The sequence below is a fragment of the Triticum dicoccoides genome, chromosome 2A, assembly GCF_002162155.2.
Source record: "Triticum dicoccoides isolate Atlit2015 ecotype Zavitan chromosome 2A, WEW_v2.0, whole genome shotgun sequence".
Classification (NCBI taxonomy): domain Eukaryota; kingdom Viridiplantae; phylum Streptophyta; class Magnoliopsida; order Poales; family Poaceae; genus Triticum; species Triticum dicoccoides.
In genome coordinates this window covers 635645581-635669034 of record NC_041382.1, presented here as the reverse complement: position 1 = coordinate 635669034, position 23454 = coordinate 635645581, and positions in this window count along the sequence as shown.

Below are 23454 nucleotides of genomic sequence, written 5' to 3'. Positions count from 1 at the left end.
TTGGAAGAATTGTTGCTCATGAGATGTCACTCAAGGATAAGGAGGAGCTCCATAGAAAGTCAAGTGGTGCTTACAAAGCCTCATGTGAAGCTCCCACATCATCAAGTGAAAAACAAACCTTCAATGAAGAATTGAGCCTAATGGTGAAGAACTTCAACAAGTTCCACAAGAGTAGAAGCAAAGAGAGAAGTTCCAAGTCAAGGTCCTACAATGACAAAAGATCTTCTAGTCGAGAGCGAAATTGCTACAATTGTGGAAGACCCGGACACTATTCCAATGAGTGTACGGCACCCTACAAGAGAAGAGAAGATTCTCCAAAAAGAAGAAGTAGAAGAGAAGAATCACCATCAAGAGAGAGAAGGAGTAGAGATGATCGTTATGAACGAAGAACATCTCAGAGAAGCAAGGATTCGGAAAGAAAGGACAAGTCATCAAGGAGCTACACAAAATGAAGACATCAAGCTCATGTTGGTGAATGGGTATCCGGCTCCGACTCTGAAAATCACTCCGAGAGAAGCTATCACTCCGACTCCGAATATACTCAAGATGAAGGTGTTGCCGGTCTAGCACTTGTGTCAACCAACTCCTACGACATATTTGATTCACCAAATGAAGGACTTGGAAGATGCTTCATGGCTAAAGGCCCAAAGGTATCACACCCCGAGTATGTTGATTTCAATAGTGATGAAGATGACTTGTTAGGTGATGATGATTTACTTGTTGACAACTCTCGTGATGAATACTATGATGAAACGTCAATTAATCATGCTAATCAAGATAAAATGAATGACAATGATAAGGAGAAGATTGAGTTTCTAACTAAAGAACTAAACACTCTTAAGTTAGCTCTTGAAACTATCTTAGGAGATCATCGAGAACTTTGAAGGACTCATGAGAAATTACGTTTTGAAAAGCTCAACCTTGAGCAAGAGCATGAGTTCTTAAAGGCAATCAATGATGATCTTCGCAAGAAAAGTTCTTCTTACATTGCCAAGCGTTTACTCTTATCCACTTACATGCCTCAAGTCAAGTCTAGTAACAAGAACAAGAAAGATTCTTCCTCTAGTAGTAACAATAATCATGCTAAATCCAATGTTGTTGCTTCTAGTAGTTATCTTGATTCCACTAATGATTCTCTTAGCCAAGTTACACTTGAGCAAGAAAATAGCTTATTGAAGGGAATTATAGAGAAAAGTGTTTACAAGAGCCTTTCCAGGAGTAAGTAATTCGAGGAAATTGTACGCAAGCAAGGAAGGCACCGGAAGAACCAAGGTGTTGGTTTTGAACAAAAGTTCAATGCCAATGGAGTTGAGTAGGAAGAAGATCAATACCCCAAGACGAAGTTTGTTCCTCAACAAAAGAAGTATGATCCTACTTCCTTCAAAGGGACACAAGCTCAAGACGATCTTCCACCACAAGACCACAAGCAAAAAGGCAAGGATAAGCTTCAAGAGGAAATTGATGCATTTGAAGAAGCACCCAAGGCCTTGGTCAAGTGGGTTCCCAAGACTACATCAAGTTCTACTTCATCAAGTACGACTACAACTCCAAGGATTCCCATCAAGATAATGTGGATCCCAAAGAAGAAGAACTAGAGAATTCCTGAGGGTGACTCCGCCAACATACTTCACTCTTATCATTTTGGCAAGAACAAGTGCAATCAACTTCCACATCTTGCACTAGTTCAAGGAGTCACAAACCCTCTTGTTGGTAAGGCAAGGGACAAGGTAACCTAATGCTATCATAGACATCATCTTGTGTGTGCATCACTCTATGTCTATGGATATCATTGTTTGTTCCTTGTGGGACTAACCCGTGTAGGTATTGAAAGTGCAACTCACTCCAAAGGATTGCTCCAAATGATCTACATCAACATTGAGCATCCACATCTTCAACACCTACATGAAGTCATCATCGACAAAACCCAAGGTTAGTTCATCCCTCTTAGGGGGGATCTCACATCTAGGGGGAGCTTTACTCTAAGAATTGAGCTAAAGCAACTCTAATGGTGTGAACACAACAACGCTTTATGTAAAAGTGGTAACCCCACTTGTGCTTAAACGATGAGTATGACCTATGATCAAATGTTCTCATTTGACTCCTAAGTCAATATACTCATATATAGATGACCTAGTCATCGCCAATTGCTTGATAGATGCTAGAATTCGTTGTGCATGCTTTGCCACATATTTCATTTGCCATTTTATTGTGTGAGAATGTTGGTTGCATAATTTACTCATTCGAGGACATCCACTTGTTGTTTTGATTGCTTGGTTCCTTTTTCTTTTGGCAAGTGGATGGACAAGAATGCCTAAGAACCTTCTCTAGCTATCTATGCTTTTCTTGTCTCAAACTCTATTCATGCTACATCACAAAGTTTGATCAAGTCAGATTCGAACCACTCTGTGTGAGGAGCACTCGGAGTCCCCGATTCGTCATAGACTTAAACTTCCAAAACTTCTTTGTGCGTTTCGGTCTAACCGATTCATCCATTTCGGTCATATCGAGATCACTAAGTCGATCTAGGTTTTCAATCTCGGTGCAACCGATTTGAACTTTTCGGTCACACCGAGTTGTTCCACTCGGTCACACCGACAGGGTCAGGCTATATATATATATCCCCGGGCCAAAATTTGGAAAATTTTCCGAACCCCTTCGCCCGCGCTCAGCCTGCTCTGCCTCCCTGGGTCTCCGGATCGTCCTCCTCATCGCCAGCTACCTCCCGCCGCTGGTCTCCGCCGCCGTCAACAGAAATCGTCTCCACCGTTGTTGCCGTAGCAGGTCCATCGCCGCACTTAGGGTATGGACTTGATCCTTGTGCTAATCTCACTCCGATTCCTAGCACATTGTTTTGCCATGCATCTTACCACGATTGAGATCACTCTATCCAGCGAAATCACTTCGTAGTTTAGTTGTGGATTGAAAATTTAGGGTTAGGTTTCCGCCAAAATCATCTCGGACCAACCAAGTTGTTGAAATTGGTTCCACCGATTTGGCTAAGGACATTGCACATGTGATTCTCGGTCTGACCGAGAATTGCAAATCGGTGTGACCGAGTTCAATTCTTTGTGAAACCCTAGCAGTCTCGGTGCCACCGAACTGTGACTCGGTCTGACCGAGTTCACTAGTTTTGGTTCCAAAAGCTGCTTCGGTATCACCGAGTTTTCAAATCGGTAGATCCGAAATGCTTTCTATGGAAAACTAAAACTAAGTTTTTGACTCATTCTTTTGCAAAAACCTTTGTACTTTGTGATGCTCATCCAATCTATCTCATCTATATCTATTCATAGGGTCTGTTGTCAGTGCTTGCATCATGTCAGATCAGAGTGACAGTCAGAACAAGTCTGAGAAGCAAGTTAACATGAGTGAGGGCACTAGTCCCTCTAGCAGCTATGATGATGGAAGTATGAGTACACCCAGCAACTTGCCTAAGACAGCCACCAGGACCAGAAAGAAGAGAACCTCAGATTTTGAGGATGAGGACTATGTGGCTGTTGAGGAAGAGGCCACCTCAAAGAGGAAAGTCCTGAAAAAGGAGTATGGCACAGCTGCTGCCACTAAGCCAGGAATGAGGACAAAGATTCCTGCCAAGAGAGTTCCTATGTCAAAGGCCAGAACATCCACTCAAGAAACTTTGGGATCTGCACCCAAAGAACAGGTTGTGGTAGAGAAGAAAAGAAAGGAAAGGGTCAAGAAGACCACTGCCAGAGTGCTTGGCAGATCATCAATTATGAGAGATGATCATGAAGAGGAAGAGGTTGCTGCACCAGCACCAGCACCTAAAGCTCAAAAGCTTATGGGAGATGCTATAAGATCAGGGGCTGCTCCATCTAAGCCCAAAGAAGCTCCCAAGGCAGCTACTCCAAAACCCAAAACTGCACCCAAGAGGAGTACAAGGAATATTCTAGCTGCAGAGAAGAACAAGGCCCCAGTGCCTAAAGCTGCTATAGAAGAAGAAGATGATGAGTCACATGTCTTGAGGAAGTTAAAGCCCAAAATTCCAGATCACAATGATGCTCATCCAGTAGCTGAGGACATGAAGCTCAGGAAGGATGCAGGACTCAGACAGTGGAGATTGACTGATCCCTATGCAGTCAGGAGAAGAACTGCTGTGGACTACAGGTTCTATACAAAGGAACAGCAGGACTTCTATGAGACAGTGTTGCTTGACAAGAAGCCTATAGTCTGTGATATGAGATGGGTGGACTGGGAGTACATCAGGGAAAATGAATAACACTATCCTGGAGTCTATGATAGTTTCAAGTCTTGTGGAGTAGAGGACTTTGTTGGGCAGAAGCTCACAAAGTGGAATGATGAGCTTATTATGAAGTTCTACTCCATAGCTCATTTCTACCCAGACGGAAGGATTGTCTGGATGTCTGAAGGTACTAGGTACCAGTCAACAGTTGAAGAATGGGCAAAATTGATCAATGCTCCTAAGGAGAATGAAGATAACTTGGATGTCTATGCCAAGAAGAAGAAGGATCACAACACCATGGCACTATGTACAGAGAGATCCCAGATGCTGCTCTTGAGACACACAAATTTGGATCAGTACATTACCTTCTGTCAGGTTTGCCAACAATCAACTGGATCCTCAGGCACACTCTATTGCCAAAGTCAGGTGATCACAAGATGATTAGAGGCCATGCAATTAACCTGCTTCACATATTTGATGTGCCTCAAAAGTTCAAAGTCATGAGCCTAATTGTGGAAACTATAAAGAGAACAGCTGCAGATCAGAAGAGAAGTTGTGGGTATGCCCCATAGATCCAGGAGCTAATCAACTCCAAGATGGGCACTGGCACATATCTCTTGGACAATGAACATATGCCCATCTACCCAGACTTTGAGGACAACACTGTGGTGATGGATGAGAATGAACCATCTTCTGTGCAAGCACAAGCAAAGAGGGAGAAGGCAAGGACTGGAAAGGCTGCAAAGATGCCAACCATTGATGAGACATCTCAGTATCTTCTGAAGAGCAAGCAAGATCAGCTTGGCTACTTGATTGCCTCCACTCTGAGGATTGAGAAGGGATTTGCCACCCTGACTCAAAACCGGGAGAGCTTGGAGAGGATCATGGAGCAGAAGTTCTATGATTTAGATGTGAAGGTCACTGAGATACATTCAGTTGTTGAGAAACTTCGGGATGAAGTGCAGGAGAAGAAGGGCAAGTCTACCACTGATGCTTTTGCTAGAGTGCCCAGAGGACAGAGATCTGCTGCAGTGCCAGTTACAGACACGAGAGCAACTTCATCTGCACCAGCTACAGCTTCAGTGCCACCAGCTCCAACACCCACTCCACCAGCTCCATCTACATCAACTGATGCCTTCGTCCTTGGAGTTTTATCTACACCACCACCTAAAGACCAAGCCTGAGAGTCGATTTAGCACTATGCATTTTTATGAACTTTTTGGTAACTTGTTGCCAAAGGGGGAGAAAATGTATAGATCATAGGCTTCGAGAGAGAGTGTTGCTCTTTGTTCTCTCTTGTTGTTTGGTGGTTGAACTTTGTTATTTGCTTGTTTGAGATACTTTATGCTTTTGTGTGATACTTGGATGATCATGTGTTTGATCATATGCTACCTTAATGCTTGTTGGATGACATTATCCTTTTATATCCCCATATGATCATTCACTTTGCTTGGTGATGAGTGCATGTATTTAATTATTATCATTTTGAGCGCTCCACCAAGATGTATGTGACATGGAAGAGTAACCCATGATCCCAACTCATTGTGCATTTGCAGTCCAAAGCAAATCTTAAACAATGCACAGGGGGAGCTCTTGCTTTTCACATACTTCTCAAAGCGATAATGTTTCTCATTCTTATTATCATTTGTCAAAGCTTTGATCTATATGTCATCATCAATTACCAAAAAGGGGGAGATTGAAAGTGCAACTATCCCTAGGTGGTTTTGGTAATTCCTAACAACATATAGCTCATTGAGCTAATGCTATTTCAAGATTAATAGTTCATGAAAGCTCAATGATTGGCATGGCATGGATGAGAAAAGTGGACCCCTCAAAATGCGAAGGACAAAAGGATTGGCTCAAACTCAAAGCTCAAGACTCTACATTTTCTATTTTAGTGATCCAAGATCACATTGAGTCTATAGGAAAAGCCAATACTATCAAGGAGGGATGAGGTGTTGCTTAATGAGGCTCTTGCTCAAGATGCATAGTGATGTGCTCCAAAGCCCTCAACTACTTTCTCACATCCACATATGACCTAAACCAAAAGTCAAACTCGGCCCCACCGATTCTTTCTATCCGGCGCCATCGAGTTCAGATGTCATAGCCACTGCCACAAACCCTAGGCAAATCGGTCTCACCGATAGGGATCTCGGTCTCATTGAGATGGGATTGTAATCTCTCTGTTTCCCTTCGCAATGTTTCGGTCCCACCGAGATTGCAATGTAAACTCTCTATTTCCCTTTCGTAACATTTCGGTCTCATCGAAATGAGCGAATCGGTCCCACCGAGTTTACCTGACCAACTCTCTGGTTAGCTTATTACCAAAATCGGTCTCACTGAGTTTGTGTAATCGTTCTCACCGAGATTACGTTATGCCCTAACCCTAACCATATCGGTCCTACCGAGTTGCATGTCGGTCCCACCAAAAATCCTAACGGTCACTAGATTTGCTGAATCGGTCCGACCGAGTTTATCAATTCGGTCCCACTGAGATTGGCAAGTTGTGTGTAACGGTTAGATTTTGTGTGGAGGCTATATATACCCTCCACCTCCTCTTCATTCATGGAGAGAGCTATCAGAACAAACCTACACTTCCAACTTACTTTTTCTTAGAAAGAACTACCTACACTTGTGTTGAGGCCAAGATATTCCATTCCTATCATATGAATCTTGATCTCTAGCCTTCCCCAAGTTGCTTTCCACTCAAATCTTCTTTCCACCAAATCCATATCCTGTGAGAGAGAGTTGAGTGTTGGGGAGACTATCATTTGAAGCACAAGAGCAAGGAGTTCATCATCAACACACCATTTGTTACTTCTTGGACAGTGGTGTCTCCTAGATTGGCTAGGTGTCACTTGGGAGCCTCCGATAAGATTGTGGAGTTGAACCAAGGAGTTTGTAAGGGCAAGGAGATCGCCTACTTCAGGAAGATCTACCCTAGTGAGGCAAGTCCTTTGTGAGCGACGGCCTTGGTGGGATAGACAATGTTGCTTCTTCGTGGACCCTTCGTGGGTGGAGCCCTCCGTGGACTTGCGCAGCCGTTACCCTTCACGGGTTGAAGTCTCCATCAACGTGGATGTACGATAGCAGCACCTATCGGAACCACGACAAAAACATATGTGCCTCCTATTGCGTTTGAATCCTCCAAACCCTTCCCTTTACATTCCCGCAAGTTGCATGCTTTACTTTCTGCTGCTCATATACTCTTTGCATGCTTGCTTGAATTGTGTTAAGATTGTTTGACTTGTCCAAAGTTGGTAAAATCTGCCAAGAACTAAAATTGGGAAAAGGATAAGTTTTATTTGGTCAAGTAGTCTAATCACCCCCCCCCCTCTAGACATACTTTCGATCCTACAGAAATACTTACTCTACTTTGTTGCATCACCCTTTCCTCTTGAAGGGAAAAACCAACGCAAGCTCAAGAGGTAGCAGGGTGCGGTGGTGACATGCCAGGGGTGACACACGGGCCATCTCCTCCTTCTGGAGGTCGAGGTTTGGTGGCTACAAGTTTAGATTTGTAGCTGGATATCTCCAGTGAGGATGGTGCAAGGCTGCCAGATAGCCCGGGCTTTTGGTAGCACCAACAATCTCACATTTGTTTTCTTTGTCTTGCACAACAACAATGGCCTCTTCATTGGTGGTGGCCCACATTGCCAAGCCCACATTGCATGTTGGCAGCTCAGAGCATTGCTACCGCGAGTCAATGTCCGTGTCAGCATTGTGTGCATGATTAGATGTCTTCAGAGTCATACCTTCTTGTCTTGGAGAAACTAGGCTACATCAACTTTATCAATAGGAGCTATGGAGGGGCCGACTCAGAAAGTGGACGTGACAACACATGGAGGCTTTAGTTTGGTATTACTCTTCATCTTCGAGTACCGTGTCTCAAAAGTCCAAGCTGAAAACCATAGGTGTGATATTAATTGGTTGTACCTGGCAATGCGGTTTTTTCATGTCATTCTCCTTGTTAAAAGATTTCCTTGGAGGTTGCTCGAATTTGCTATTCAGGGTGAAAACCCTCCAACTTCCTTCAGTGGTTATATTTCGATGATGGGGGCGCCTTGAGTTGTACCAGCTTCGATTTAGAGAACCATTTTTTATCATGGTCTATGTGTTGTCGAGCGTAGTGCAAGGGGTTTCAGGGCCATGCCTTTTTTCCTTTTTAGTTTTGTGAATCCTCAATGTATCGACTTATTTTTTTTATATTGTGTTGTTACAGAATATGGGTATAACCGGCTTCCCTTTATCGAAAAACATCCTGAATGCATCACAACCGACTGATAACAAGATTAGATTTGCACGTGTCGCATCACGCATCTCAACCACTAGCTACCATAATCCCGCCCCATGTTCTTGTTCTCCTCTAGTGGCTACCATTGAAGTGACTGTCTGGGGCCCTGATGGCTCTATTTTATATGCATTTCAAGCTCATTTGCTGCATGTTATTGTAAGTGCATCTAGTGCCACCCCTAGTTGGTTTTGGAGTATTGACGACAAACCTAGTTGAGGGACTAATGTGTTTGTGAGAATTGTAGGATAACACAGGTAGAAGTCCCTCATGATTCGGTTTTTCTACCAGAGATGACCCCTAAAAATGTATGAAGACATTGAAGTCAAAGGTGGTATATGAAGATATTCACATTGAAGACTATGACAAGAGAAGACACGATATGAAGCCTATGGAGCTCGAAGACTTAGATCTTTCATAGTTCTTTTTCTTTTGTGTTGAGTCATAGGAACCACCGTACTATTAAGTGGGGTCCAAGAGAACCAGTCAGAATGACTGAAGTGATGCCTAAACCAAAAACCTATGTCTTCGAGTGAAGACAATCAGAGTGAATCTTGTCCAGAGTCAGACAAGTCAGCTTTGCTTGTAGCCCAAGTAAAGTTGTCGTGTGAGTTTGAAATCTGACCGTTGGAACACGTGTCAGTTCCTTAGTGACCCAGGGTCATTTCGGACAAATCAGGTCGGGTTGCCAAGTGGCTATAAATAGCCCACCCCCTACAACCATAAACGGTTGGCTGCTCAGATTGAAAGCACGACTTTTGTCGTTTGAGAGCAACCCACCTCGAAGCCTTTGAGAGAGAATTCCTTGCGAGGATAAAGACCTAACCACCAGAGCCAGAGAGAATTGGGCATCACTTAAGTCTTCTTGTCTGTGTGATCTGAAGACTTATTACACTTGAGGACTGTGCATCCTCCAGCCGGTTAGGCGTCGCGCTCTGAGCTTCCAAGAGACATTGTGGATTTCCAGTGAACGAAGTCTGTGAAGGTTTGGGAGTCTACCTTGAAGACTTACCAGAGTGATTGGGCGAGGTCTATGTGACCTTAGCTCAAGGAGAATACGGTGAGGACTGGGTGTACTGAGCTGCGTGTTCAGGACTGGGTGTCCGGGACTATGTGTCCTAAGGTTTAAATACCTAGCCGCTCCAACCAGACGTACAGTTGTCACAGCAACTGGAACTGGTTCAACATATCATTGTCTTCAATGAGTCACTGGTTTCATCTTCACTTCACGTTACTTACTGTTACTCCTTGTGAAGTCATTGTATGTTTGCTCTATCATTTGTCTTCACTAAGTGACTGCGTGTTCTGTTTGGCTTCACAATATCTTCCTATCTGATCCTTACTACCTAGCTGCTATTAGTCTTTGTGCTTTCACTTCATTAAATACTTGACTATGGTTTGCCTAGTGTAGTCTACCTTCCGCTGCATGGTAATAGGTCTATTTTTATCGTTTGTCTTCAAAACTCCCATGTTCTGAAGACTTTCATAAATATCGCCTATTCACCCCCCCCCCTCTAGTCGATATAACGCACTTTCAGTTATCTCCATATATCATATCCAACCAACTACTTGTCCATTATGCTTGATTTCTAGTTATACACTTTTCATTGTGAGTTGAATAGTTTGTAGTTTTTTGTTGGTTTTTATTGGGGTTCTTTGTTTTTTTTTGTTTATAGGAGCAACCATGGACTAAGCACGAAGAGGTGAAGGTTGGGTTCAATACGAAAGACTTCTAAGCACCTGACTTAGGGAGTTTAGAGTGTCAAATATGACCTTTTCAGAGTGCTCAAATTAAATATCCAATGTCACAAGTGTGTCCTTCTCATTCACGTGATTCCAACAAGCCCAAGAACGCCCAAATCAGAGTTCATATGAAGAAATGGTGGCCAATATACTAAAGTGGTCATAGACAATGAAGACGTCATGTACAACAGAGCTCAGCCGTACCAGCGGTCATACCAACCCCAGAAAGCAAAAAAATCACCTAGATCTTACACGACTCTTTGTGGATTTCATTCCCATTTGTTCCATGCATTCCTTGGCCATCAACGAAGGTATTGGGATTGGATTTGAATCATCTAGAGCCCTTGGATCAAAGAGGAGAGTCTACATCCATGTAGGAGACGCGTGGAGGCCGGCTATACAATCACCATCACCATCTATAGCCATCCATCTCCTGTGCTGCTTCAAGACCACCTCCACCATAGAAGAAAAGCCAAGACAAGAAGAACAAATAGGAGGCTCTGCTATCGCGCCACACCGGCGGGTCGGTGCCATCTCCATCAACACTGCCATGCCTTTCTCCTTCCCTGACTTGGTCGGCTTGTACTTTGATCTTCTCCTCTATGTTTACCATTTACACTAGTAAGCTTGCACGTGCAACGCACGTCTTGATGGATATTACAATCAGACATGAGAATCACGTGCATAGAAAAACAATTTGATAGCAGTAAGAATACTACAAATCAACATATAATATAAATGAGCTTTAAGAAACACTATAACTTACAATTATATGCATCGAGCAACAACACAAGTAATTATCTCAGTATTCCTGATAAGCTTATGTGGTTCTCATGGATGTTGTCTTCAGCTTCATTCTTGATGTAGTCATGGAAGTGCACCAAAAATTGTGTTATGAGAATCAACATTCATGCCCTGTATTTGGCACTATACATACTAACATAGTTTTGATCAAAGGAGTAAGCAAGCATCATGACCATCATCGTGCACGGAATTATACATGGCCAAGACATATTAGAGTAATAAATCTGCCATGTTAACTTATTGACATGTCCTAGGTGCTAATAAATAATAATTATGTGACCCAATAAGTGCCTCTGCCACTCTTGGGATTACATAAGGCTCAGCCACTAAGAACTTACATGACAATTTCAGGAAAGAATGTAACTACTTGCAATCTAGAAGCAACAGCAAATATATTAGATATTGTTGCTTGCATATTATTTCTTGTCCATGGTCATATGCATGAAAGGGTTTCTAGCACACACTTTAGATATTCTGTAACATGATATTACATAGAAAAATGAAGCATTGGGATTTTCACGTGTAACATCGACAATATATACATGCAGTTGCCTCAAACGACCATATGATCTTACAAATGAAAGCACAAAACTAAAAAGGAACATATAAGAAATGTGATTCATATAGTATTTCATTACCAACAGGGCACAAAAAATGAAAAAGAAACAAAATCACAAGTCCAAGTCTTCGCACGTCTTTTTATAAGTGCAGCCTTAACTGAAAACCTGAAAGTAAACTAAAATGAGCATGCTTTTATAAAAAATAGCAAATATATATGTTGCAAGTATGAAGTTTGTAGTTTGTAATTCATTTCTTTACATCATAAATGTATACATTGTTTTTCATCCTTTGGCAAGGAGTGATAAAAGGCATAGTCCTAAATGTGAACTAAATTTTAATGAGACATAAATTTATTAGCTAGATAATGTTTCAGTCGACCTTGTTTGAGAGGAAGCACCACTATCCATTATTCTGTTATTCAGCTAAAAAAATAGAAAATGAGTATTTCCAATAGCTAGTCATTATCTCTGTATCTCTGAATTTCTTGTACAATCATTGTGTGCTTGTTCAAAACAGATCCCCTGAACTTCAAATTCTACATTTATTTAATTAGAAAATCTAATTTTATAACATTGTTGGATGCTCTATGGTTTCAGAGTAATTGACTATGAAAGGAAGTGACAGAGCAACGTAAAACTAGTAGGATATACACATATGAGTTCTGTGAAATACATGTATTACAAATTGGCCCGTGAATTTTTTTCCACTTAAATCAAAAGGAGGCAACAAGCAAACTTTAAATACTTGTGCACCTTGCCTTCTATTATCAGTCACAAAACCATATAGAGATTGCCCAAATTCAAAATAAATTGGGACAAGCATGCAAGTTTTACCATATCCAGTTTCATGTAAGTGGCTGCGTCATTCAAGCCACCTGTTTTTAAACAAGACTTAAAAAGATAAATTTCCTTTCAAATTTACTATTGTAACATGTTAAAAAAGGAGATGAGGAAAAGAGCATAGTAACATAGCCGAGCACTTTCCATATTAACTCAAGTTCATGCTGATAGAAATCTTGGAAATAATCATTTCTATATGTAACTTTGTAGTGCTTTATCGCATCCACTGAACTATGTCCTGGACTTGGTCTATATATTAAATCATTTCAGCTTTTGGATTGTTGTCATACAACCTATCTTTATAATACAGTGTACAAAAACTGAAAATTTTCAGACTTCGGCTCTCGCTAGCTCCGCTCTCGCTCCTCTGCACCGCAGGCCACTCCGGCCGCGGCGGCCACAAATCCCGGCCTTAATGGTCGCCGCCCCGTCCCACCTCGGCTGCTCCTCCACGCGGGCGCTCCCCCCACCCTGCGGTTCCTCGTCGTCGCGCGGTCCGTCCGGGGCCCCGCCCTCGCCATCATCTCCAGCTGCCACCGTCCCGGGCTCAGATCCAGCTTCGACGCTGCGAATCCTACGGCGGGACGGAGATTGCCCGTCAGATCTGGGCGCGTCACCCATCAATGGGCTTGGGCGCCTTAAATCCATGGTGGTCGCCCCATCCCCTGCTGCCAACTCCTCCCCCTCGGGGGCGATCTTGGCTGGACGGAGGTCAGATCCCGGAAAGGGGGGCGTGCCGGATCTGGACCTGCGGTTCGTCCGCGCCCCTCCTCGGAGCGCCGCTCGGACCGCCATAGGGACTTCAATGCTCGCTCCGGTCGTGACGTCTTTTTAAGCAGGTTCATGTTGGGATTCGTAGTAATTTCAAAAAAATTCCTACGCGCACACAGGATCATGTGATGCATAGCAACGAGAGGAGAGTGTTGTCTACGTACCCAACGCAGACCGACTGCGGAAGCGATGACACGACGTAGAGGAAGTAGTCGTACGTCTTCACGATCCAACCGATCAAGTACCGAAACTACAGCACCTCCGAGTTCGAGCACACGTTCAGCTCGATGACGATCCCCGGACTCCGATCCAGCAAAGTGTCGGGGAAGAGTTTCGTCAGCACGACGGCGTGGTGACGATCTTGATGAACTACAGCAGCAGGGCTTCGCCTAAACTCCGCTACAGTATTATCGAGGAATATGGTGGCAGGGGGCACCGCACACGGCTAAGGAATCGATCACGTGGATCAACTTGTGTCAACTTGTGTGTTTAGAGGTGCCCCTGCCTCCGTATATAAAGGAGGAGAGGAGGGGAGGCTGGCCGGCCAAGGGGGGGAGGCGCAGGAGAGTCCTACTCCCTCTGGGTGTAGGATTCCCCCTCCAATCCTAGTCCAACTAGGATTCCTCGGAGGGGAAAAGAGGAGGAGGGGGCCGGCCACCTCTCCTAGTCCTAATAGGACTAGGGGAAGGGGGTGGCGCGCAGCCCATCTAGGGCAGCCCCTTCTCTTTTCCACTAAGGCCCACTATGGCCCAAATAGCTCCCGGGGGGTTCCGGTAACCCTCTCGGTATTCCGGTAAAATCCCGATTTCACCCGGAACACTTCCGATATCCAAATATAGGCTTCCAATATATCAATCTTTACGTCTCGACCATTTCGAGACTCCTCGTCATGTCCGTGATCACATCCGGGACTCCGAACAACCTTCGGTACATCAAAATGCATAAACTCATAATATAACTGTCATCGTAACCTTAAGCGTGCGGACCCTACGGGTTCGAGAACAATGTAGACATGACCGAGACACGTCTCTGGTCAATAACCAATAGCGGGACCTGGATGCTCATATTGGCTCCTACATATTCTACGAAGATCTTTATCGGTCAGACCGCATAACAACATACGTTGTTCCCTTTGTCATCGGTATGTTACTTGCCCGAGATTCGATCGTCGGTATCCAATACCTAGTTCAATCTCGTTACCGGCAAGTCTCTTTACTCGTTCCGTAATACATCATCTCACAACTAACATATTAGTTGTAATGCTTGCAAGGCTTATGTGATGTGTATTACCGAGAGGGCCCAGAGATACCTCTCCGACAATCGGAGTGACAAATCCTAATCTCGAAATACGCCAACCCAACATCGACCATTGGAGACACCTGTAGTACTCCTTTATAATCACCCAGTTACGTTGTGACGTTTGGTAGTACCCAACGTGTTCCTCCGGTAAACGGGAGTTGCATAATCTCATAGTCATAGGAACATGTATAAGTCATGAAGAAAGCAATAGCAACATACTAAACGATCGGGTGCTAAGCTAATGGAATGGGTCATGTCAATCAGATCATTCTACTAATGATGTGACCTCGTTAATCAAATAACAACTCATTGTTCATGGTTAGGAAACATAACCATCTTTGATTAACGAGCTAGTCAAGTAGAGGCATACTAGTGACACTCTGTTTGTCTATGTATTCACACATGTATTATGTTTCCGGTAAATACAATTCTAGCATGAATAATAAACATTTATCATGATTATAAGGAAATAAATAATAACTTTATTATTGCCTCTAGGGCATATTTCCTTCAGTCTCCCACTTGCACTAGAGTCAATAATCTAGATTACACTGTAATGACTCTAACACCCATGGAGCTTTGGTGTTGATCATGTTTTGCTCGTGGAAGAGGCTTAGTCAACGGGTCTGCAACATTCAGATCCGTATGTATCTTGCAAATCTCTATGTCTCCCACCTGGACTAGATCCCGGATGGAGTTGAAGCGTCTCTTGATGTGTTTGGTCCTTTTGTGAAATCTGGATTCCTTTGCCAAGGCAATTGCACCAGTATTGTCACAAAAGATTTTCATTGGACCCGATGCACTAGGTATGACACCTAGATTGGATATGAACTCCTTCATCCAGACTCCTTCATTTGCTGCTTCCGAAGCAGCTATGTATTCCGCTTCACATGTAGATCCCGCTACGACGCTTTGTTTAGAACTGCACCAACTGACAGCTCCACCGTTTAATGTAAACACGTATCCGGTTTGCGATTTAGAATCGTCCGGATCAGTGTCAAAGCTTGCATCAACGTAACCTTTTACGATGAGCTCTTTGTCACTTCCATATACGAGAAACATATCCTTAGTCCTTTTCAGGTATTTCAGGATGTTCTTGACCGCTGTCCAGTGATCCATTCCTGGATTACTTTGGTACCTCCCTGCTAAACTTATAGCAAGGCACACATCAGGTCTGGTACACAGCATTGCATACATGATAGAGCCTATGGCTGATGCATAGGGAACATCTTTCATATTCTCTCTATCTTCTGCCGTGGTCGGGCATTGAGTCTTACTCAATTTCACACCTTGTAACACAGGCAAGAACCCTTTCTTCGCTTGATCCATATTGAACTTCTTCAAAATTTTGTCAAGGTATGTGCTTTGTGAAAGTCCAATTAAGCGTCTTGATCTATCTCTATAGATCTTAATGCCTAATATGTAAGCAGCTTCACCGAGGTCTTTCATTGAAAAACTTTTATTCAAGTATCCCTTTATGCTATCCAGAAATTCTATATCATTTCCAATCAGTAATATGTCATCCACATATAATATCAGAAATGCTACAGAGCTCCCACTCACTTTCTTGTAAATACAGGCTTCTCCGAAAGTCTGTATAAAACCAAATGCTTTGATCACACTATCAAAACGTTTATTCCAACTCCGAGAGGCTTGCACCAGTCCATAAATGGATCGCTGGAGCTTGCACACTTTGTTAGCTCCCTTTGGATCGACAAAACCTTCTGGTTGCATCATATACAACTCTTCTTCCAGAAATCCATTCAGGAATGCAGTTTTGACATCCATTTGCCAAATTTCATAATCATAAAATGCGGCAATTGCTAACATGATTCGGACGGACTTAAGCATCGCTACGGGTGAGAAGGTCTCATCGTAGTCAATTCCTTGAACTTGCCGAAAACCTTTTGTGACAAGTCGAGCTTTGTAGACAGTAACATTACCATCAGCGTCAGTCTTCTTCTTAAAAATCCATTTATTCTCAATTGCTTGCCGATCATCGGGCAAGTCAACCAAAGTCCATACTTTGTTCTCATACATGGATCCCATCTTAGATTTCATGGCTTCAAGCCACTTTACGGAATCTGGGCTCACCATCGCTTCTTCATAGTTCGTAGGTTCATCATGATCTAGTAGCATGACCTCCAGAACAGGATTACCGTACCACTCTGGTGCGGATCTTACTCTGGTTGATCTACGCGGTTCAGTAGTATCTTGATCTGAAGTTTCATGATCATTATCATTGGCTTCCTCACTAACTGGTGTAGGTGTCACTGAAACAGTTTTCTGTGATGAACTACTTTCCAGTAAGGGAGCAGGTACAGTTACCTCGTCAAGTTCTACTTTCCTCCCACTCACTTCTTTCGAGAGAAACTCCTTCTCTAGAAATGATCCATTCTTAGCAACGAATGTTTTGCCTTCGGATCTGTGATAGAAGGTGTACCCAACAGTTTCCTTTGGGTATCCTATGAAGACACATTTCTCCGATTTGGGTTCGAGCTTATCAGGTTGAAGCTTTTTCACATAAGCATCGCAGCCCCAAACTTTAAGAAACGACAACTTTGGTTTCTTTGCCAAACCACAGTTCATAAGGCGTCGTCTCAACGGATTTTGATGGTGCCCTATTTAACGTGAATGCGGCCGTCTCTAAAGCATATCCCCAAAATGATAGCGGTAAATCAGTAAGAGACATCATAGATCGCACCATATCTAGTAAAGTACGATTACGACGTTCGGACACACCATTCCGCTGTGGTGTTCCGGGTGGCGTGAGTTGCGAAACTATTCCACAGTTTTTCAAATGTACACCAAACTCGTAACTCAAATATTCTCCTCCACGATCAGATCGTAGAAACTTTATTTTCTTGTTACGATGATTTTCAACTTCACTCTGAAATTCTTTGAACTTTTCAAATGTTTCAGACTTATGTTTCATTAAGTAAATATACCCATATCTGCTTAAATCATCTGTGAAGGTGAGAAAATAACGATATCCGCCACGAGCCTCAATATTCATCGGGCCACATACATCGGTATGTATGATTTCCAACAAATCTGTTGCTCTCTCCATAGTACCGGAGAACGGTGTTTTAGTCATCTTGCCCATGAGGCACGGTTCGCAAGTACCAAGTGATTCATAATCAAGTGGTTCCAAAAGTCCATCGGTATGGAGTTTCTTCATGCGTTTTATACCGATATGACCTAAACGACAGTGCCACAAATAAGTTGCACTTTCATTATCAACTCTGCATCTTTTGGCTTCAACATTATGAATATGTGTATTACTACTATCGAGATTCAATAAAAATAGACCACTCTTCAAGGGTGCATGACCATAAAAGATATTACTCATATAAATAGAACAACCATTATTCTCTGATTTAAATGAATAACCGTCTCGCATTAAACAAGATCCAGATATAATGTTCATGCTCAACGCAGGCACCAAATAACAATTACTTAGGTCTAATATTAATCCCGAAGGTAGATGTAGAGGTAGTGTGCCGACTGCGATCACATCGACTTTGGAACCGTTTCCCACGCGCATCGTCACCTCGTCCTTTGCCAGTGCCCGCTTATTCTGTAGTCCCTGTTTCGAGTTGCAAATATTAGCAACAGAACCAGTATCAAATACCCAGGTGCTACTGCGAGCTCTAGTAAGGTACACATCAATAACATGTATATCACATATACCTTTGTTCACCTTGCCATCCTTCTTATCCGCCAAATACTTGGGGCAGTTCCGCTTCCAGTGACCAGTCTGCTTGCAGTAGAAGCACTCAGTTTCAGGCTTAGGTCCAGACTTAGGTTTCTTCTCTTGAGCAGCAACTTGCTTGCCGTTCTTCTTGAAGTTCCCCTTTTTCTTCCCTTTGCCCTTTTTCTTGAAACTAGTGGTCTTATTAACCATCAACACTTGATGCTCCTTCTTGATTTCTACCTCCGCAGCTTTCAGCATTGCGAAGAGCTCGGGAATAGTCTTGTTCATCCCTTGCATATTATAGTTCATTACGAAGCTCTTGTAGCTTGGTGGCAGTGATTGGAGAATTCTGTCGATGACGCAATCATCCGGAAGATTAACTCCCAATTGAATCAAGTGATTATTATACCCAGACATTTTGAGTATATGCTCACTGACAGAACTGTTCTCCTCCATCTTGCAGCTATAGAACTTATTGGAGACTTCATATCTCTCAATCCGGGCATTTGCTTGAAATATTAACTTCAACTCCTGGAACATCTCATATGCTCCATGACGTTCAAAACGTCGTTGAAGTCCCGATTCTAAGCCGTAAAGTATGGCACACTGAACTATCGAGTAGTCATCAGCTTTGCTCTGCCAGACGTTCATAACATCTGGCGTTGCTCCAGCAGCAGGCCTGGCACCCAGCGGTGCTTCCAGGATGTAATTCTTCTGTGCAGCAATGAGGATAATCCTCAAGTTACGGACCCAGTCCGTGTAATTGCTACCATCATCTTTCAACTTTGCTTTCTCAAGGAACGCATTAAAATTCAACGGAACAACAGCACGAGCCATCTATCTACAATCAACATAAACAAGCAAGATACTATCAGGTACTAAGTTCATGATAATATTTAAGTTCAATTAATCATATTATTTAAGAACTCCCACTTAGATAGACGTCCCTCTAATCCTCTAAGTGATTACGTGATCCAAATCAACTAAACCATAACTGATCATCACGTGAGATGGAGTAGTTTTCAATGGTGAACATCGTTATGTTGATCATATCTACTATATGATTCACGCTCGACCTTTCGGTCTCCGTGTTCCGAGGCCATATCTGCATATGCTAGGCTCGTCAAGTTTAACCTGAGTATTCTGCGTGTGCAAAAACTGGCTTGCACCCGTTGTAGATGGACGTAGAGCTTATCACACCCGATCATCACGTGGTGTCTGGGCACGACGAACTTTGGCAACGGTGCATACTCAGGGAGAACACTTCTTGATAATTTAATGAGAGATCATCTTATAATGCTACCGTCAATCAAAGCAAGATAAGATGCATAAAAAGATAAACATCACATGCAATCAATATAAGTGATATCATATGGCCATCATCATCTCGTGCTTGTGATCTCCATCTCCGAAGCACCGTCATGATCACCATCGTCACCGGCGCGACACCTTGATCTCCATCGTAGCATCGTTGTCGTCTCGCCAATCTTATGCTTTCACGACTATCACTACCGTTTAGTAATAAAGTTAAGCATTACATCGCGATTGCATTGCATACAATAAAGCGACAACCATATGGCTCCTGCCAGTTGCCGATAACTTGGTTACAAAACATGATCATCTCATACAATAAAATTCAGCATCATGCCTTGACCATATCACATCACAACATGCCCTGCAAAAACAAGTTAGACGTCCTCTACTTTGTTGTTGCATTTTTTACGTGGCTGCTACGGGCTTAAGTAAGAACCAATCTCACCTACGCATCAAAACCACAACGATAGTTTGTCAAATAGACTCCGTTTTAACCTTCGCAAGGACCGGGCGTAGCCATACTTGGTTCAACTAAAGTTGGAGAGACAGTCGCCCGCAAGCCATCTCTGTGCAAAGCACGTCGAGGGAACCGGTCTCGCGTAAGCGTACGCGTAAGGTTGGTCTGGGTTGTCTCGTCCAACAATACCGCCGAACCAAAATATGACATGCTGGTAGGCAGTATGACTTGTATCGTCCACAACTCACTTGTGTTCTACTCGTGCATATAACATCAACATCAATAACCAGGCTCGGATGCCACTGTTGGGATTCGTAGTAATTTCAAAAAATTTCCTACGCGCACACAGGATCATGTGATGCATAGCAACGAGAGGAGAGTGTTGTCTACGTACCCAACGCAGACCGACTGCGGAAGCGATGACACGACGTAGAGGAAGTAGTCGTACGTCTTCACGATCCAACCGATCAAGTACCGAAACTACAGCACCTCCGAGTTCGAGCACACGTTCAGCTCGATGACGATCCCCGGACTCCGATCCAGCAAAGTGTCGGGGAAGAGTTTCGTCAGCACGACGGCGTGGTGACGATCTTGATGAACTACAGCAGCAGGGCTTCGCCTAAACTCCGCTACAGTATTATCGAGGAATATGGTGGCAGGGGGCACCGCACACGGCTAAGGAATCGATCACGTGGATCAACTTGTGTCAACTTGTGTGTTTAGAGGTGCCCCTGCCTCCGTATATAAAGGAGGAGAGGAGGGGAGGCTGGCCGGCCAAGGGGGGGAGGCGCAGGAGAGTCCTACTCCCTCTGGGTGTAGGATTCCCCCTCCAATCCTAGTCCAACTAGGATTCCTCGGAGGGGAAAAGAGGAGGAGGGGGCCGGCCACCTCTCCTAGTCCTAATAGGACTAGGGGAAGGGGGTGGCGCGCAGCCCATCTAGGGCAGCCCCTTCTCTTTTCCACTAAGGCCCACTATGGCCCAAATAGCTCCCGGGGGGTTCCGGTAACCCTCTCGGTATTCCGGTAAAATCCCGATTTCACCCGGAACACTTCCGATATCCAAATATAGGCTTCCAATATATCAATCTTTACGTCTCGACCATTTCGAGACTCCTCGTCATGTCCGTGATCACATCCGGGACTCCGAACAACCTTCGGTACATCAAAATGCATAAACTCATAATATAACTGTCATCGTAACCTTAAGCATGCGGACCCTACGGGTTCGAGAACAATGTAGACATGACCGAGACACGTCTCCGGTCAATAACCAATAGCGGGACCTGGATGCCCATATTGGCTCCTACATATTCTACGAAGATCTTTATCGGTCAGACCGCATAACAACATACGTTGTTCCCTTTGTCATCGGTATGTTACTTGCCCGAGATTCGATCGTCGGTATCCAATACCTAGTTCAATCTCGTTACCGGCAAGTCTCTTTACTCGTTCCGTAATACATCATCTCACAACTAACATATTTAGTTGTAATGCTTGCAAGGCTTATGTGATGTGTATTACCGAGAGGGCCCAGAGATACCTCTCCGACAATCGGAGTGACAAATCCTAATCTCGAAATATGCCAACCCAACATCGACCATTGGAGACACCTGTAGTACTCCTTTATAATCACCCAGTTACGTTGTGACGTTTGGTAGTACCCAAAGTGTTCCTCCGGTAAACGGGAGTTGCATAATCTCATAGTCATAGGAACATGTATAAGTCATGAAGAAAGCAATAGCAACATACTAAACGATCGGGTGCTAAGCTAATGGAATGGGTCATGTCAATCAGATCATTCTACTAATGATGTGACCTCGTTAATCAAATAACAACTCATTGTTCATGGTTAGGAAACATAACCATCTTTGATTAACGAGCTAGTCAAGTAGAGGCATACTAGTGACACTCTGTTTGTCTATGTATTCACACATGTATTATGTTTCCGGTAAATACAATTCTAGCATGAATAATAAACATTTATCATGATTATAAGGAAATAAATAATAACTTTATTATTGCCTCTAGGGCATATTTCCTTCAGTTCAAAGGGAAGTGCTTACGGTGTCTCAGCAAGCTTCATCGCCGCAAGGACTGCAGAGATCCTCTCCGCTGCATTCTTTGCAAGCGCCAGGGCCATTTCGCCTGGGAGTGCCCACAAAACCCGAAGAACGGGGGTCCAGGAGCGACTGCCCGCGAGAGACTGAAGCCGGCTCCGTCCAGGGCTCCAGTGCGCGACCGTCTCCGCTTCCCGTCGCCGGCCCGCCCCTCTCCGCCCCCTCTGGCCATGGACCGCTTCCTCCACTACGACCCAGCGCGGCGGCTACGGGTCAGCAACAAGGTGGTGGTTGCCTCGCCTGTCCTCGAGCGCGAGGAGTTCGTCCTTCGCTAGCACGTCGTCACACTCTCTGCCGTCGATGGGATCCACGTGACAAACCCCATGGCGGTGGGCAAGGCCATCGAGGAGCTGATAGGCACGCCGCCTTTCCAGCTCCGCATCACCTCCCACCAGCCGGAGGCGTTCCTGGTCCATTTCGACCTGCCGGCGCACCGCGACGACGCCGTGCGGAGGGGCTCCATCAAGGTGGACGGCTTCAAGTTCTTCATCCGCGCCTGGCACGAAGACGACCACGCTGCCATCATGAGCCCGCCGTTGCACGTCCGCATCATCGTTGAAGGCCTCCCGATGCAGTTCTGGTCCTTGGACGGGGCAGACGAGGCGTTCGGCGACTTCGGCCGCATCGACCGCCTTGACAGCCGGACCCTGGAGCACGGCCACACCAAGACGTTCACCTGCTGGCTCTGGACTTGGAGCGTTGCGCACATCCCCACCACGCGGGTGCTCTGGGTGCTCAAGAGGGGAGCGGGCCGCGTAAATGAGATCATTGGATACTCCCCGCCTGATTGCCGCGTCCCTCCTCCATCGGGCGGCCGCCGCTACGACATGCTCATCCACATGGATCGGATGGAGGACTGAACCCCGCTCTCGCCGCGTTCCTCGCACTCGTGCCAGAGCGGGATCCCTTCCTCCTCTAACAATGATGTTGGCCACCCCTTCCCGCGGACTGAGCCTGGTTCCTGGGCCGCCGGCGTCGAGGATGGCCAGGCCCCTGGGAGGAGGGCGGCCTCGCGGGCGCCGGCCTCCGGATGCAGGGACGGGCCTCCGGTCGTCGATCGCCGTGACACTGACCACGATGGCAACCAAGGTGGGGTGTGGCGCTCTTGGAAGGACGCCTTTTTGGGCAACTCTTGCCACGCCAAGGGCAAGGCCACTGACGTCGTCGAGGCTGCTCCCCAGCACCGCAACAAGGCCCCCTCCGACCGTCGGCATGATGACCAGGGCAAGCCGGCAAAGGAGGGCCCCGTCCTCAAGGCCACCCCCCCTCCCCCCCGCTCCCACTCCGTCCGCGCGAGGCCGCTCGCCTGAGTGCGCCTGAGCCTGACCCGGTGGCCCAGTTCTTCTCCTTCCCAGGTGGTCGC